The following is an 18,084-nucleotide window of genomic DNA, read 5'->3' on the forward strand; positions in this document are numbered from 1 at the left end:
ACAGCCATGCCATCAAAAACTGTCTACATTGTATGGGAATAAAACCCTAACCCTAGCTTCGGGTTTTGCTAGTTAGGGTTAGGGTTCAAATATTTCTCAAAGACCATTTTCTCAATATTCCACTTATTTGACTGGAAAATGTGCTTCTCTGAATCAAAATATTAGTCTGAAAAGACAATATAACACTGCCAAAACCAAAAGAGTGTGTCAGGAATGGTCAAATTATTTTTTGAAAGGAACTCTTTCATTGGAAATGTTGTGTTAAACGTAGTGCTGAATGAACGTACGTTTGGGCTAACGTGCCCTAAAAGTCTGAAAAATTTAATACATTTTGGCTTCATTTGTTAATATGCCTTTGATTTTAAAGCCCATGGCAAGAGTTTGAAATTTAAATCAGGTTCTTTCGAACTGTTGCTTGTCGGGCAATTCAGACACCATTCCTTTTTGGGGCAAAGCACTGTATACAGCCATATAGGTCAGAAAAAAATGTTTAGAAAACATTGAAAACTATATTCCTAGGTATCCTTTCAGCCCTAAAACACAGCCATGCCATCAAAAACTGTCTACATTGTATGGGAATAAAACCCTAACCCTAGCTTCGGGTTTTGCTAGTTAGGGTTAGGGTTCAAATATTTCTCAAAGACCATTTTCTCAATATTCCACTTATTTGACTGGAAAATGTGCTTCTCTGAATCAAAATATTAGTCTGAAAAGACAATACAACACTGCCAAAATCAAAAGAGTGTGTCAGGAATGGTCAAATTAGTTTTTGAAAGGTATTCTTTCATTGGAAATGTTGTGTTAAACGTAGTGCTGAATGAACGTACGTTTAGGCTTAAGTGCCCTAAAAGTCTGAAACATTTAAGACATTTTGCCTTCTTTTGTTAATAAGCCTTTGATTTTAAAGTCCATGGTAAGAGTTCGAAAGTTAAATCAGGTTCTTTGGAACTGTTGCTTGTCGGGCTATTTAGACAACATTCCTTTTTGGGGCAAAGCACTGTATACAGCCATATAGGTCAGAAAAAAATGTTTAGAAAACATTGAAAGAACTATATTCCTAGGTATCCTTTCAGCCCTAAAACACAGCCATGCCATAAAAACTGTCTACATTGTATGGGAATAAAACCCTAACCCTAGCTTCGGGTTTTGCTAGTTAGGGTTAGGGTTCAAATATTTCTCAAAGACCATTTTCTCAATATTCCACTCATTTGAATGGAAAATGTGCTTCTCTGAATCAAAATATGAGTCTGAAAAGACAATACAACTCTGCCAAAACTAAAAGAGTGTGTCAGGAATGGTCAAATTAATTTTTGAAAGGAACTCTTTCATTGGAAATGTTGTGTTAAACGGAGTGCTGAATGAATGTACGTTTAGGCTTAAGTGCCCTAAAAGTCAGAAACAGTTAATACATTTTGGCTTTATTTGTTAATATGCCTTTGATTTTAAAGCCCATGGCAAGAGTTTGAACGTTAAATCAGGTTCTTTTTAATGTTGCTTGTCGGGCAATTAAGACACCATTCCTTTTTGGGGCAAAGCACTGTATACAGCCATATAGGTCAGAAAAAAATATTTAGAAAACATTGAAAGAACTATATTCCTATTTATCCTTTCATCCCTAAAACACAGCCATGCCATCAAAAACTGTCTACATTGTTTGGGAATAAAACCCTAACCCTAGCTTCGGGTTTTGCTTGATAGGGTTAGGGTTCAAATATTTCTCAAAGACCATTTTCTCAATATTCCACTCATTTGACTGGAAAATGTGCTTCTCTGAATCAAAATATTAGTCTGAAAAGACAATACAACACTGCCAAAACCAAAAGAGTGTGTCAGGAATGGTCAAACTAATTTTTGAAAGGTATTCTTTCATTGGAAATGTTGTGTTAAACATAGTGCTGAATGAACGTACGTTTAGGCTTAAGTGCCCTAAAAGTCTGAAACATTTAATACATTTTGGCTCCATTTGTTAATATGCCTTTGATTTTAAGCCCATGGCAAGAGTTTGAAAGTTAAATCAGGTTCTTTCGAACTGTTGCTTGTCGGGCTATTCAGACACCATTCCTTTTTGGGGCAAAGCACTGTATACAGCCATAGAGGTCAGAAAGAATGTTTAGAAAACATTGAAAGAACTAAATTCCTTGGTATCCTTTCATCCCTAAAACACAGCCATGCCATCAAAAACTGTCTACGTTGTATGGGAACAAAACCCCAACCCTAGCTTCGGGTTGTGCTAGTTAGGGTTAGGGTTCAAATAATTCTCAAAGACCATTTTCTCAATATTCCACTCATTTGAATGGAAAATGTGCTTCTCTGAATTAAAATATTAGTCTGAAAAGACAATATAACACTGCCAAAACCAAAAGAGTGTGTCAGGAATGGTCAAATTATTTTTTGAAAGGAACTCTTTCATTGGAAATGTTGTGTTAAACGTAGTGCTGAATGAACGTTCGTTTAGGCTTACGTGCCCTAAAAGTCTGAAACATTTAATACATTTTGGCTTCATTTGTTAATATGCCTTTGATTTTAAAGCCCATTGCAAGAGTTTGAAATTTAAGTCAGGTTCTTTCGAACTGTTGCTTGTCGGGCAATTCACACACCATTCCTTTTTGGGGCAAAGCACTGTATACAGCCATATAGGTCAGAAAAAAATGTTTAGAAAACATTGAAAGAACTATATTCCTAGGTATCCTTTCAGCCCTAAAACACAGCCATGCCATCAAAAACTGTCTACATTGTATGGGAATAAAACCCTAACCCTAGCTTCGGGTTTTGCTAGTTAGGGTTAGGGTTCAAATATTTCTCAAAGACCATTTTCTCAATATTCCACTTATTTGACTGGAAAATGTGCTTCTCTGAATCAAAATATTAGTCTGAAAAGACAATACAACACTGCCAAAATCAAAAGAGTGTGTCAGGAATGGTCAAATTAATTTTTGAAAGGTATTCTTTCATTGGAAATGTTGTGTTAAACATAGTGCTGAATGAACGTACGTTTAGGCTTAAGTGCCCTAAAAGTCAGAAACAGTTAATACATTTTGGCTTCTTTTGTTAATAAGCCTTTGATTTTAAAGTCCATGGTAAGAGTTTGAAAGTTAAATCAGGTTCTTTCGAACTGTTGCTTGTCGGGATATTCAGACACCATTCCTTTTTGGGGCAAAGCACTGTATACAGCCATAGAGCTCAGAAAAAAATGTTTAGAAAACATTGAAAGAACTATATTCCTATTTATCCTTTCATCCCTAAAACACAGCCATGCCATCAAAAACTGTCTACATTGTATGGGAATAAAACCCTAACCCTATCTTCGGGTTTTGCTTTATAGGGTTAGGGTTCAAATATTTCTCAAAGACCATTTTCTCAATATTCCACTCATTTGACTGGAAAATGTGCTTCTCTGAATCAAAATATTAGTCTGAAAAGACAATACAACACTGCCAAAACCAAAAGAGTGTGTCAGGAATGGTCAAACTAATTTTTGAAAGGTATTCTTTCATTGGAAATGTTGTGTTAAACGTAGTGCTGAATGAATGTACGTTTAGGGTTAAGTGCCCTAAAAGTCTGAAACATTTAATACATTTTGGCTTCATTTGTTAATATGCCTTTGAGTTTAAAGCCCATGGCAAGAGTTTGAAAGTTAAATCAGGTTCTTTCGAACTGTTGCTTGTCGGGCAATTCAGACACCATTCCTTTTTGTGGCAAAGCACAGAATACAGCCATATAGGTCAGAAAAAAAATGTTTAGAAAACATTGAAAGAACTAAATTCCTAGGTATCCTTTCAGCCCTAAAACACAGCCATGCCATCAAAAACTGTCTACATTGTATGGGAATAAAACCCTAACCCTAGCTTCGGGTTTTGCTAGTTAGGGTTAGGGTTCAAATATTTCTCAAAGACCATTTTCTAAATATTCCACTCATTTGACTGGAAAATGTGCTTCTCTGAATCAAAATATTAGTCTGAAAAGACAAAACAACACTGTCAAAACCAAAAGAGTGTGTCAGGAATGGTCAAATTAATTTTTGAATGGTATTCTTTCATTGGAAATGTTGTGTTAAACGTAGAGCTGAATGAACGTACGTTTAGGCTTAAGTGCCCTAAAAGTCTGAAACATTTAATACATTTTGGTTTCATTTGTTAATATGCATTTGATTTTAAAGCCCATGGCAAGAGTTTGAACGTTAAATCAGGTTCTTTTTAACTGTTGCTTATCGGACAATTCAGACACCATTCCTTTTTGGGGCAAAGCACTGTGTAGCGGCGAGGCTTAATAATAAGGCAGAATTAAGTGTTTCTGAGCTTCCCAAATGAGGCCCCATTTCTCTGTTCATCTCTGTGGTGCAGCCACAGAGAGACCATTAGTGCAGGGTGATTTAAGGTTTCCTAGGACAGCTCCCAAAGGGGGATGCACTTAGCTAAGTCTGGCTATCATGATCAATGGTCATCCATTGGCGCCTATCTGTCTAGGGAGTGCCAGATGGACATCTGGACTGCATTACTAAGTGTCAGGACTAAGTGACTCATATCTCACCTTGATCAACCAATCAGGGACTGGTAGGGCTGAGTAACCCACGTGGGACTCTGATGCCCATGGAACTTTCAGCCAATCAACGAGCTGAAGTTCCTCCAGGTAAAAACAGGCAACACAGGCCTGGAGATTCAGATTCAACAAGATTCAGATTCGGGAGATTCAGTAAGATTCTGGAGAGGATTCTGTGGACTGTTCTAAAGGGAATTTAAAGGAGAATTCCAGGGCAGGACGGCCCAGGAGCAGAAGGCTCCCAAGGGCAGGACATTCTCGCAGCGCGCCTCCTGACCATCCTGAGACTCAGCCCGGACAACCACGGAACGGCCAGTGTGTCCGAGGGCCAGAACTTTCCTTTGTTCTAAGAGTCTAGAGTGGAGGTTGCCAGAGAGTAACCAGCAGCAGGCCTCATGAACAGGTCGGAACTGTGGACAGCTGAATCACTATTCAGAACTAGCGCTTCATCAGGAACGAACCGGTCCTCTTCCTGACTTGCTGGGACCCACAGAAACTTTTCTCCTGTGCGCAAACTTTGCTAGTTAAAGCCAACACAACAAGCCGGTCAGTGAGCATCAGCAGCGCACCGTCGCAAGCCGCACAGCACAGCCTGGCACGGAGCCAGAGAGCGCGGATTGGACAGCAACAGCCTGCAACTGTTTCTTTGTGCCCGCAGGAGATCTGAATCCCCAGAAATTGGATGAGTATTCAACTTCAATGCATTACAGCTCGATAATTCAATTGTTATCCCAACCAGTTGATATCAATTTAATTCCTAAGAGTTATGTACTTGTTTTGAGTATCTAATGTAGAAGTTATAACCAAGTTCATTTACGAAACGGTCTAAATGAATGATATACTGAACGTATGTCCTCTTGTTATGTGTAACTCTTCGTAACTGATTGAATATATATCTTTTGTATTCTGATAACCCTCTCGATAAGATCTGTTAGGTTTACATGCATATTCTATGTATTAATAAATGTATCCTCGTGTATTAGTACCTGTGTGTGTGCGTTGTTTGAGTTATGTCGCGTGGTTGGATTCTAAAGCCATCAAAAGAATCAACTTTGTGATTTACTGCTACAATTGATAATTGTCTCAGTAAATGCCCAAACCCTACAGAACTGGTGCCTTCAGAGAGCCACTACATTACATATTTGGCGTCCCTGAACGGCTATGAAACACTACATATTTGGCGTCCCTGGGTGGGCGTGGCAAGACTGAAATGAATCAACCAAGCGGAATAATTCAATATAAAACGCCGCGGGTTTCATACACGACAATACAGTGTGCTGAAAGCCGAAAAGAAAAAAAGTTCCCCTTGCTCTTTAAGCAGTGCTTGATTGTTTTGTGATCTTTTGCAATCTACCGGGTTGATTGCATACTTGATCTTGTGGTTTTCTGTGGTAAAACTGTGATTTCGTACTTAAAAGTAATACTCTTTAAGTTTAACGATGGTTGCTAAAAGGTCTGAATTCGAGTCGCTATTAAGCACTCTCTCTAGCAGCGACAAGTCTGACCACGATCTCTTCCATATCTCCGTCAGCGGAGAAGCTAGAAGAATAAATCTCCATTCTCTGAGAGAGCTAGCGAAGGACATAGAGAGATTTGACCCCGCAGTGTCAGAGAATAATATCGAGAGTTATATTCAAGACCTCAGGTATAACCTGCAGTTCCTGCCAAACGCCACAGAACAGGAGAAAGTGTTTCTGGTCAGGAAAACTACCAGCAGAGCTGTACATGAGTGGATGGCTAGGCAGATGAAAGAAGTCTGTAATGACTTTGAGCAGCTATGTCAAGCACTTATCGAAGAATACAGTGCGTTTATTGACCCGACTGCCGCGATAGCCGCCGCCCTTAACATTAAGCACGAGAGAGCAGAGTCCCCTCGCGAATATTACGAGAGACTTAGACGAACTTATTTTGCAGGGCGAAATGATGAGGGTTGCGAAGAGAACATACATTTCAAGGGTTTATTCATTGCGAATGTCCACCCATCAGTCAGAAAGATGATCTTAATGCATACAGATGCACAGACCATGAAAATGACTGATATTAAGAGATTCGTGCAGAAAGCCTGGGAGTATGATGTCCAAAGTCGCTCTGAGCAAAAAGCTGCTAAAGCGACCGTGTTCGCCGTCAGAGCCAGCAGGGTTAATTCCCTCCTGCTCGAAGGAGCACAGGCTCCTGAGCTGGCTAAACCCCGTTCCAAAGCAGGCACACAGGACCGCACCCAGCGTCCTAAGTGCCATGAGAACACCGGGGGAGGGAAAGGGCTAGAAAAAGCTGAACAAAAGGATTCAGTAGCCTCCCGCCTGGCCAGGCTTGAACAAGCTTTATTAGGACAGGGACAACCGCTCCCCAAGGCTGCCGGAAGCGTGAATGAGCTGATACTCTCCACTGGAGGAGGCGGAGACCCGCCCCCTCTCCCTCCCTCAGTCTATCTGATTGAGCGGAAGAGTTCCTGCCTGGATGAGGTCAGCCACTCCCAAGCGAGTGCTGACTCCACCCCTGAAGTCACAGAGCAGGCAGTAAAACACAGAGGAAAAGCAGGAAGCTTTTACCTCAAGGCTGCCATGGGAGATGTCTTACCCAGTGAGACACTGATTGACACTGAGGTTGAAAGGTGTTTGATGTCACACGGCAAGCTCAAACGGGTTGAAAAAGAAAAGGGCATGCGACTCAGAGTGGAACCTTTGGTGGATCACCAGAAAGGCAAAGTGTGGAAACAGGTCAAGGCTCCTAAGCCTTCTGTACAGAAGGAAAGGGGGGCCAAGAGGCAGACTGTGCTCACACAGTGCCCACCGAACACAGAAGCCTATGTGGAGATTCCTTCTGTTCCCTCTGGACAAGAAATAAAAATATTTTCTTGTTCCCCGGATATACAGGGAAGTCGTGTCCCGGCTGAGGTCACAACAGCCTCCCTGCCACAGAAGCGGTGCTCCGAGCAGCCGCCTGATCCACCAGGTAAAGCACACCCCTTTTACATCCCTAAAGAGGAGCAGATCTCCCCACCTGGCGATGAAAAGGAGCTTTCCCTGTGCACCCTGGCACCCAAGAGGGGTCAGGACCACCACCCTGCAGTGGTGGAAGGGATCCAGATGGCAGGAGAGCAGGTTGGTGATGTAGCCCTCGCCCTTAGCCCTGAGAGGTCCTCTATCAGTGAGGATCTGCTTGAGCAGCTGTCACGGGGCCACCGCCAGGTGCCCCTGGTGCAACATTCACAGGTTAGACAGGAGGTCCAGCTGGATGCTGAGACTACTGCGCTGTGGACACACCTGATCCCAGATCCCGATTCCCTCTGCTGTGACCCAGGGAACCTGCAGTCAGGTAACATTATTTCTCACAACTACCAGGTAGTGAGTGAGACCGACCTGATTGTTCCTGCCTCAACGGCAGGGTTTCCAACACACCCAGTCCCCCAGAAGGGACAGGGAATGAAAGCCGAGCTGGTTTTCTTACAGCCACCAGCTCAGTCTGTCAGTCTGAGTCTGACCAACAGTGGTTCACCCAGACTGGAGCTGGATGGTCAAGCCACCCGCCTGTCAGTGCAGGACATCGCAAAGAGGGGTGTCAGAATCCCCGCCTGCACTGACATGGGCCTGGTGGGTGATAGCGAGTTCGAAGACAGTGAACTAGCTATCCCAGTGCTGGGGCAGCTCCCTGAACCCCTAGCGAGGGAAGGGGGGAGCGAGCAGGTGTCCTACACCCACGCCCAGCGAACGATTGTAAACATGCCGATAGAGGGATTCCTCAATCAGGAAGTGTGCAGGGTGGACCTGAACAGTGAGAATGGGGTAACAATCCCAGATCACTCAGGTGCTCCAGATGACCACTCAGGCGAGGGTCAGGCATGCTCCACCGCTGCACCGCCCCCTGCAGGGTTCCTAGAGCACAGGCATGAACAAATCGAAAAAGCAGATGCCCTGGAAAAGGAGGAGCAGCATCAGCAGCTGCGTCAGATCTCCCCAGATTTCCAGGATGTTGGTGCCCAAGATGCCACATGGCATACTGAGAAAGACACCATGTACACGCTGCGCCAGCTTAGAAAGACAACAGTCACTCAGAAGGAGATGACTGGGGTCAGCCACCCGAAAAGACTTTTGGGAGGACTGATCGCTGCCACCACTGTTGTGCATTTGCTCTTTTTGGTAGGTTTGTTTGTTACTGGCACTCTCACCCTGACTGCCCCAAGAAGGCAGGTGAAGGAGATGCCAGAGGGTAGTGACAGACTGTATCAACAGCAGCAAAAGCTGGAAAGCCTAGGGAAAACCCTACAGGCAACTTCCTATGCAACAGAGGTAAACCTTATTCCCCAACCAGTGGACATGATTGCCAGTGTTATACAGTGGGTTTATGCTTGTGTACAACAGGCCAGAATGTTGACACAAGACCTGTTAAGGGAGTTTAGTGCCACTGTAGCCAGTCTAACCACGGCACAAATCCCAACCCACTCGATTCCACTCTTCTCAGTAGAGGAGTATGTGACATTAACCCCATCGCTCATAGCTCACCCAGAAGGCAATCCAAGATTGAATTTGGTTCCAAATCTTGAGATGGGTATGGCTACCAAAGCTATCCATTGGCTGTGTCTAAACGATTCACCAATGAAGGGTGTAAACCTACTAATGGGCAGAGGGAGGTTAATGAACCCCATGAAGAGCAGGTGGGACGTAAATGGCTGGTCAACACACCACATTTAACTGTCACCATGACTTGTGACAGGCATGATACAGCTACCGCAATGCAGCTACCTAATCAAAACAGTTTTCCTGCAAGTTCCCGAGGAGGCCACAGTGTTCTTGAACTTAATACTGTACGGTCTGGAACCAGACAATATCAGACCAAACTTGAGGTCTTGGATGCCTTCAGGTGCCACACTATTGAATTGGATAGAAATCCAAGAGACAGTAAGCCCTGAAGAGGTACAGGTAGTTTAGTTTGCTTTAATGGAACAAACCTCCAAACCACCCTAGCAGATACCCAACACAGGTGTTGTGGTTTATCGGGGGTCTGGGAACAGGAACTGTTGTTATTGTAACACTACTGCCGGGTAGCTGGATCATGACTGGATGTACTCTGAATGCTGTACTCTTACATCAAGATGTACTCTGGGTAGCATGAATGAGTCAAAGGTAGCATGTCAAAAGAAAGGAAGTTACTTCTTCCCAAATATCTGCCTACAGAGGTATCAGATATTGACAGTGAACTTCCTGATGTGTAATTCCTAGACTTAGATAATGTCTCCTACCGTGTTTATACATACTCCAGATGTTGTTCATAATGTTTGTATCCAATGCTGGTTCTGGTATGAATTCTCGAGGAGTAATGTGGACATTTAAGATTAATGTTCTAATGGCAAGGGACATCACTTAACTCTGTTTTTGTTTTGAAGGCAACAACGCCTCAGGACCTCGTGACCTTCAAAAAGGGGGGATATGTAGCGGCGAGGCTTAATAATAAGGCAGAATTAAGTGTTTCTGAGCTTCCCAAATGAGGCCCCATTTCTCTGTTCATCTCTGTGGTGCAGCCACAGAGAGACCATTAGTGCAGGGTGATTTAAGTTTTCCTAGGACAGCTCCCAAAGGGGGATGCACTTAGCTAAGTCTGGCTATCATGATCAATGGTCATCCATTGGCGCCTATCTGTCTAGGGAGTGCCGGATGGACATCTGGACTGCATTACTAAGTGTCAGGACTAAGTGACTCATATCTCACCTTGATCAACCAATCAGGGACTGGTAGGGCTGAGTAACCCACGTGGAACTCTGATGCCCATGGAACTTTCAGCCAATCAACGAGCTGAAGTTCCTCCAGGTAAAAACAGGCAACACAGGCCTGGAGATTCAGATTCAACAAGATTCAGATTCGGGAGATTCAGTAAGATTCTGGAGAGGATTCTGTGGACTGTTCTAAAGGGAATTTAAAGGAGAATTCCAGGGCAGGACGGCCCAGGAGCAGAAGGCTCCCAAGGGCAGGACATTCTCGCAGCGCGCCTCCTGACCATCCTGAGACTCAGCCCGGACAACCACGGAACGGCCAGTGTGTCCGAGGGCCAGAACTTTCCTTTGTTCTAAGAGTCTAGAGTGGAGGTTGCCAGAGAGTAACCAGCAGCAGGCCTCATGAACAGGTCGGAACTGTGGACAGCTGAATCACTATTCAGAACTAGCGCTTCATCAGGAACGAACCGGTCCTCTTCCTGACTTGCTGGGACCCACAGTAACTTTTCTCCTGTGCGCAAACTTTGCTAGTTAAAGCCAACACAATTAGCCGGTCAGTGAGCATCAGCAGCGCACCGTCGCAAGCCGCACAGCACAGCCTGGCACGGAGCCAGAGAGCGCGGATTGGACAGCAACAGCCTGCAACTGTTTCTTTGTGCCCGCAGGAGATCTGAATCCCCAGAAATTGGATGAGTATTCAACTTCAATGCATTACAGCTCGAGAATTCAATTGTTATCCCAACCAGTTGATATCAATTTAATTCCTAAGAGTTATGTACTTGTTTTGAGTATCTAATGTAGAAGTTATAACCAAGTTCATTTACGAAACGGTCTAAATGAATGATATACTGAACGTATGTCCTCTTGTTATGTGTAACTCTTCGTAACTGATTGAATATATATCTTTTGTATTCTGATAACCCTCTCGATAAGATCTGTTAGGTTTACATGCATATTCTATGTCTTAATAAATGTATCCTCGTGTATTAGTACCTGTGTGTGTGCGTTGTTTGAGTTATGTCGCGTGGTTGGATTCTAAAGCCATCAAAAGAATCAACTTTGTGATTTACTGCTACAATTGATAATTGTCTCAGTAAATGCCCAAACCCTACAGAACTGGTGCCTTCAGAGAGCCACTACATTACATATTTGGCGTCCCTGAACGGCTATGAAACACTACAACTGTATACAGCCATAGAGGTCAGAAAAAAATGTTAAGAAAACATTGAAAGAACTATATTCCTAGGTATCCTTTCAGCTCTAAAACACAGCCATGCCATCAAAAACTGTCTACATGGTATGGGAATAAAACCCTAACCCTAGCTTCGGGTTTTGCTAGTTAGGGTTAGGGTTCAAATATTTCTCAATGACCATTTTCTCAATATTCCACTCATTTGAATGGAAAATGAGCTTCTCTGAATCAAAATATTAGTCTGAAAAGACAATACAACACTGCCAAAACCAAAAGAGTGTGTCAGGAATGGTCAAATTAATTTTTGAAAGGTATTCTTTCATTGGAAATGTTGTGTTAAACGGAGTGCTGAATGAATGTACGTTTAGGATTAAGTGCCCTAAAAGTCTGAAACATTTAATACATTTTGGCTGCATTTGATAATATGCCTTTGATTTTCAAGCCCATGGCAAGAGTTTGAACGTTAAATCATGTTCTTTTTAACTGTTGCTTGTCGGGCAATTCAGACACCATTCCTTATTGTGGCAAAGCACAGAATACAGCCATATAGGTCAGAAAAAAAATGTTTAGAAAACACTGAAAGAACTAAATTCCTAGGTATCCTTTCAGCCCTAAAACACAGCCATGCCATCAAAAACTGTCTACATTGTATGGGAATAAAATCCTAACCCTAGCTTCGGGTTTTGCTAGTTAGGGTTAGGGTTCAAATATTTCTCAAAGACCATTTTCTCAATATTCCACTCATGTGACTGGAAAATGTGCTTCTCTGAATCAAAATATTAGACTGAAAAGACAATACAACACTGCCAAAACCAAAAGAGTGTGTCAGGAATGGTCAAATTAATTTTTGAAAGGTATTCTTTCATTGGAAATGTTGTGTTAAACGTAGTGCTGAATGAACGTACGTTTAGGATTAAGTGCTCTAAAAGTCTGAAACATTTAATACATTTTGGCTTCATTTGTTAATATGCCTTTGATTTTAAAGCCCATGGCAAGAGTTTGAAAGTTAAATCAGGTTCTTTTGAACTGTTGCTTGTCGGGCAATTCAGACACCATTTCTCTTTGGGGCAAAGCACTGTATACAGCCATAGAGGTCAGAAAAAAATGTTTAGAAAACATTGAAAGAACTAAATTCCTAGGTATCCTTTCAGCCCTAAAACACAGCCATGCCATCAAAAACTGTCTACATTGTATGGGAATAAAACCCTAACCCTAGCTTCGGGTTTTGCTAGTTTGGGTTAGGGTTCAAATATTTCTCAAAGACCATTTTCTCAATATTCCACTCATGTGACTGGAAAATGTGCTTCTCTGAATCAAAATATTAGACTGAAAAGATAATACAACACTGCCAAAACCAAAAGAGTGTGTCAGGAATGGTCAAATTAATTTTTGAAAGGTATTCTTTCATTGGAAATGTTGTGTTAAACGTAGTGCTGAATGAATGTACGTTTAGGATTAAGTGCTCTAAAAGTCTGAAACATTTAATACATTTTGGCTTCATTTGTTAATATGCCTTTGATTTTAAAGCCCATGGCAAGAGTTTGAAAGTTAAATCAGGTTCTTTCGAACTGTTGCTTGTCGGGCAATTCAGACACCATTCCTCTTTGGGGCAAAGCACTGTATACAGCCATAGAGGTCAGAAAAAAATGTTTAGAAAACATTGAAAGAACTAAATTCCTAGGTATCCTTTCAGCCCTAAAACACAGCCATGCCATCAAAAACTGTCTACATTGTATGGGAATAAAACCCTAACCCTAGCTTCGGGTTTTGCTAGTTAGGGTTCAAATAATTCTCAAAGACCATTTTCTCAATATTCCACTCATTTGAATGGAAAATGAGCTTCTCTGAATCAAAATATTAGTCTGAAAAGACAATACAACACTGCCAAAACCAAAAGAGTGTGTCAGGAATGGTCAAATTAATTTTTGAAAGGTATTCTTTCATTGGAAATGTTGTGTTAAACGTAGTGCTGAATGAATGTACAGATGCAGCCATTCAAAATGGGTGCGTTATTTTGCGGCATACCCCGGTGGACGTGTTGCGGTATCACGCAGTGTCACGCAGTGTCACGTGGTTAATCGCGCGTCATTTGACGCTCTGCCGGAAACTATCCGGCGTCACCTTGTAAAACCGCCAGGGGGAGCTTAACCTCTCATGTACAGCATTTGAGCCTTTAATTTTGAACAGTGTATTACAGCATGTTAATCTTCAGTCATTAAAATGTTGGTATATTTTATGAAAGCAAGATTGCTCAGTTGGACAAAAGTACACAACCTACCTTTATCAGAAATATTTATGCATCAAAGCCTTTACCGAAGATATTACTAATAGTATTAATAATGGATGACTTTGGACAAGCTGTATACTCAAAGTATAATTTCTTTAGCACATTTGTACAAGCACTTGGAATCTGTCCAAGCCATACTTTGTCAGGCATTTTGTTTTACTTCAACGGGCATAAAAACTTCCTTGCTTTTAACAGGGCGTTTCATAATTTCTAACTACGAAAATGATTTAAAATGCGACACCTATCATTCAACTAGAGCTTAAAATATCACAAGGAAAAATACACACCGGTATTCCATTTCTCCCTAAACATTGTAAGCTTCGAAGTCTTTAACTAACGTGATACCGGAGTCAACAAGCATACTTTTAGAATTTGATTAAAAGGGAATATAATATGGAATCGCGTGTCTCAAGAATTTAATAACGGTATGATTATATCCGTGTACTGCGGCAGGGCTGTGTAGGGCTGTTTCGCCTGCCTGCTCATGCGAGCTGTCTTGTAGCCGACTGGTCTAGGTGCGTGCCTGCCAACAGGCAGGTTGTGTGCTCGAATTCAGCTGGTGCTGGACCTTCCAGTTTTATTTATTTATTTTTTAATCGCGTAACATATTACCGTATGCAAACTGTACTGTATACAGTATGTATATGTATATTTAATGTCTTAACTGTGCCCGTTTAAGTATTGAATATTCATATCTAATTTTACCACTGAAGGGAAATCTTAACATAAACATACAGTATATGGCTGGTCTCGGTACTTTAAAGAAAACATACACACCAGTATTCCATTTCTCCCTAAACATTGTAAGCTTCGAAGTCTTTAACTAACGTGATACCGGAGTCAACAAGCATACTTTTAGAATTTGATTAAAAGGGAATATAATATGGAATCGCGTGTCTCAAGAAATTAATAACGATATAATTATATTCATGTTGCAAAAGAACTGCAACGGACATAAAAACTCCCTTGCTTTTAACAGAGCGTTCCATAATTTCTAACTACGAAAATGCCAGGTGAAAGGATTTGTAAACATATTTTGTTAAAGCAAGTCAGTTTTTTCTGCAACACATAAAATACATTTTTCCAAGAAAGTTTAGCCTTTGTCACTAATGAAACCACTAAATAAAGACATAAATATAGAAATCTTAAGATTTGTTTTATTTAATGTTGGTAGCAGGATGAACTGTCAGAGTGTATATTTTGCTCGCAAAGTTGCTGCAAGATGTTAACAGTGAAAAAGGTATTTAGAAATGAGTTATTTCAAGATGAAAAAGAAAACATACACGAAACATGGTTTCATTACGACCAGAATCGGTCTTGAGATATTTTTAACTTGATTTACAGTATTTGAGAGGTATGTCTTAACACCGATACTACAGTGCTTAAGTACTGCTCACGTATATGTTTCTAGGTTTATATTATGCATTTCATACGGTCAAATTACTTTTGAGCAACTAATAAGAAGCGCGAAACGGTATGCATTTTACTTTCGTTTTGTGCTGGGACCCGTGGATTGATTAGAGATATCAAGTACATACAAGTCATTTTTTAAATGTTGTAGTTCGTCTTGAAAAAATGTTACGAGTACATCATCTATCAACAATCACACAGGTTCTGTTTCCATATTGCGGATTTTGGTTAGGTATTATCAAATCCAGTGGCGCTGTTAGTTTACTGAGTCCCATGTCACATGGTCTGTGATTGAAGCCTGTAAGACCGGTTTAATTCGTCACAGCCAGCACTCTTCAGGTGTGAGGGTCTTCTGCTCAGAATGAAACGCTAAAATGTTTGTGTATATTCTAATGGTAGTGGGGGCAGGGTGTGTGGGAACAGGTTTGGTTGAAATTGCATTAGAGATCTATGTTCTTCACACCTGAAACATTTTCTCTGAAAGCATTTTCTTCGCAGTTTAACCGATCTTGTTACAGCATGTTACAGTTTACTTTTATTAACCATATTAATTTTAAGTGCTTAATGTAAAATCTTGTAAAAATATATTTTCATTGTTCAAATATACATTAAGTCTGACTATCATATAATAAGTTAAATACAAAACTAAAGAAAAAATAGGGTTAAATATAATTCAAAATATTTTGCTAACAATGTTAACTGTTTATGAATAATAAAATGTATTAACTAAGGAGTAGGATGGCACAGTTGTTAGTATGTTTTTTGTTTTGTTTCTTTTTCATAAATACAACAGTAGTACCTGATGTCTCAGTGGCTTTCAAAATTAAATTATGCAATAAATAACCACATGTAAGACTCTGATGCTTAAAATGTTTAGGGAGAAAGTGGAATACTGGTGTGTATTTTTTCTTTAAACTACCAATACCAGCCATATACAGTCTGTAACGTAGGGATTTCTATATGTCTTTATTTAGCGGTTACATTAGTGACAAAGGCTAAACTTTTAGCTTCAGTAACGTGTACATATATCCCCTTTTTATAAAACGACATGGTTGAAAACTGTTCCAGAGCCACTGTTGTTATAACAGTGAAAAGTACATCATGAAATGCCTCTCCCTGTTCAATCCACTGGAAAAAAGAAAAGGAGCATAAAGCTTCTGATGGTCATAAACGATATTCATTTAGGAGCAGCATCAGAGGTATGTTTTTAACTGCACTGCATTGGAGAGAATACCATAGTGTGTTTTTTTTTACTCCCTGGCGGAAACTGGCTTCCAGAAGAATCAGTATGGCTCAGAGATTAAATAAAACTTCACTCGCACCAAACAAATGTATATTTCTAAATATCACAACATGATCGAATTTAAGTCATTTTAATAACAATGAATAGTCACCTATGCGTTACAATATAAACATTTATATTGATTTAAATCGCGTTTAAATCACCTTTATTTAAAACCCATAAATAAAGCTGATACTGTTTAGACTTTCAATTATTTAAAACTGTATTAAAGCAGCACGATACACAATGCAACGTAAATCGCTATCTTTGTCTTCTGTGTAATAATGTTCACCTCTCTGTCCAGCAAATTTACAGGTTAAAAACAATACTGTTAGGCTGGGAAAACGATTTTTTTTTAAGAAATACAAAATGAGATATAATGATATGTTCCGGCTTAGACATTAACGAAGAGCATAACGCGTATACTGCATACACTGCAAGTACAACCCCCCTCTCTGCAGGAGTGCTGGCTGTGACGAATTGAACCGGTTTCACGGGTATTTTCAAAGTAGGAGGCGAGATTTCCAGCGAAAGACACTCCCCTCACCCTCAAAAACCCAGTAAGTACAGTACTTACTAGTTAAAGACTAGGCTCCCGACTACGGCGAAAGGATCCCTTCTTTCATTAGAATACAATGAACATATTTTAGCCCTGAATGAATTAATAGCAAACATGGTTTACATAAAAGACATTTTTCCAAGAAAGTTTAGCCTTTGTCACTAATGAAACCACTAAATAAAGACATAAATATAAAAATCCTAAGATTTTTAAAATACATGACTTTGCTAAAATTTATTTGAAAATAAAAACAATTACAACCGCCAGGGGAGAGAGAGAACAGGGGAGGGATGTTGGTTTTGCATAAGGGGCGGGGCTATGGAAATTAGGTCTGTTTGGGAATGTGTAGTTACATGTTCTGGCTGTTTGTGAATTATCGTTGTTGAGTATGGAGTGTTGAGGTATTGATTTTGTGTAATGCTTTATGTTGAAAATTGAGGTGGATTTTGTTTATGATAAACAGGATAAACTGGGATGGGAGGAAGGTTTGGTTTTGCATAAGGGGCGGGATTATGATAATTGGAGGACTTTGCGAGAGTAAAATGGTTTGATATATTTGATTTTGTATTGTGGTTGTTATCTATGTTTTTGGTTGGTATTATGTTTATATGGTTGTTTTTGTTGGTTGGTTGTTATTATGGTTATTAATAATACGATCTATAGTTGAAATCTGAGCCTAAATAAAAAGAAAAAGCAAGTGATTAGGTTTATGAGCAATCTAATTACTTATTCGTTTAAAACGCTATATAAAATAAAGTTTATTATTAATTTGCTGGACAGAGCGGTGAATATTATTATGCATAAGACAAAGATAACGATCCTGATCAGTTTAGAAATCTGTGTACGCTGTAAGGTTTTTACTTCTTAAACTTTTAAAATACACGTTTTGAATAGAAAGAAATCCTCTTCCTGGTACAGTATGTATAGCAAACCAGCACGTCTTTTTTCTCCAATCAGAGGGGTGTCAGATGGTGTCAGCCAATCACCATTCTGCGTTGGGTAGCAACGGGTGACTGTTCTCAGGCGGAAGATGTAAACAGCTTAATGTTCGTGTTAAATAATTTTTTTAAATTCAATTAAACGGGCACAGTTAAGACATTAAATATACATATAC

The sequence above is a fragment of the Atractosteus spatula genome, chromosome 8 (genome assembly GCF_055471065.1).
Source record: "Atractosteus spatula isolate fAtrSpa1 chromosome 8, fAtrSpa1.hap1, whole genome shotgun sequence".
Classification (NCBI taxonomy): Eukaryota; Metazoa; Chordata; class Actinopteri; order Semionotiformes; family Lepisosteidae; genus Atractosteus; species Atractosteus spatula.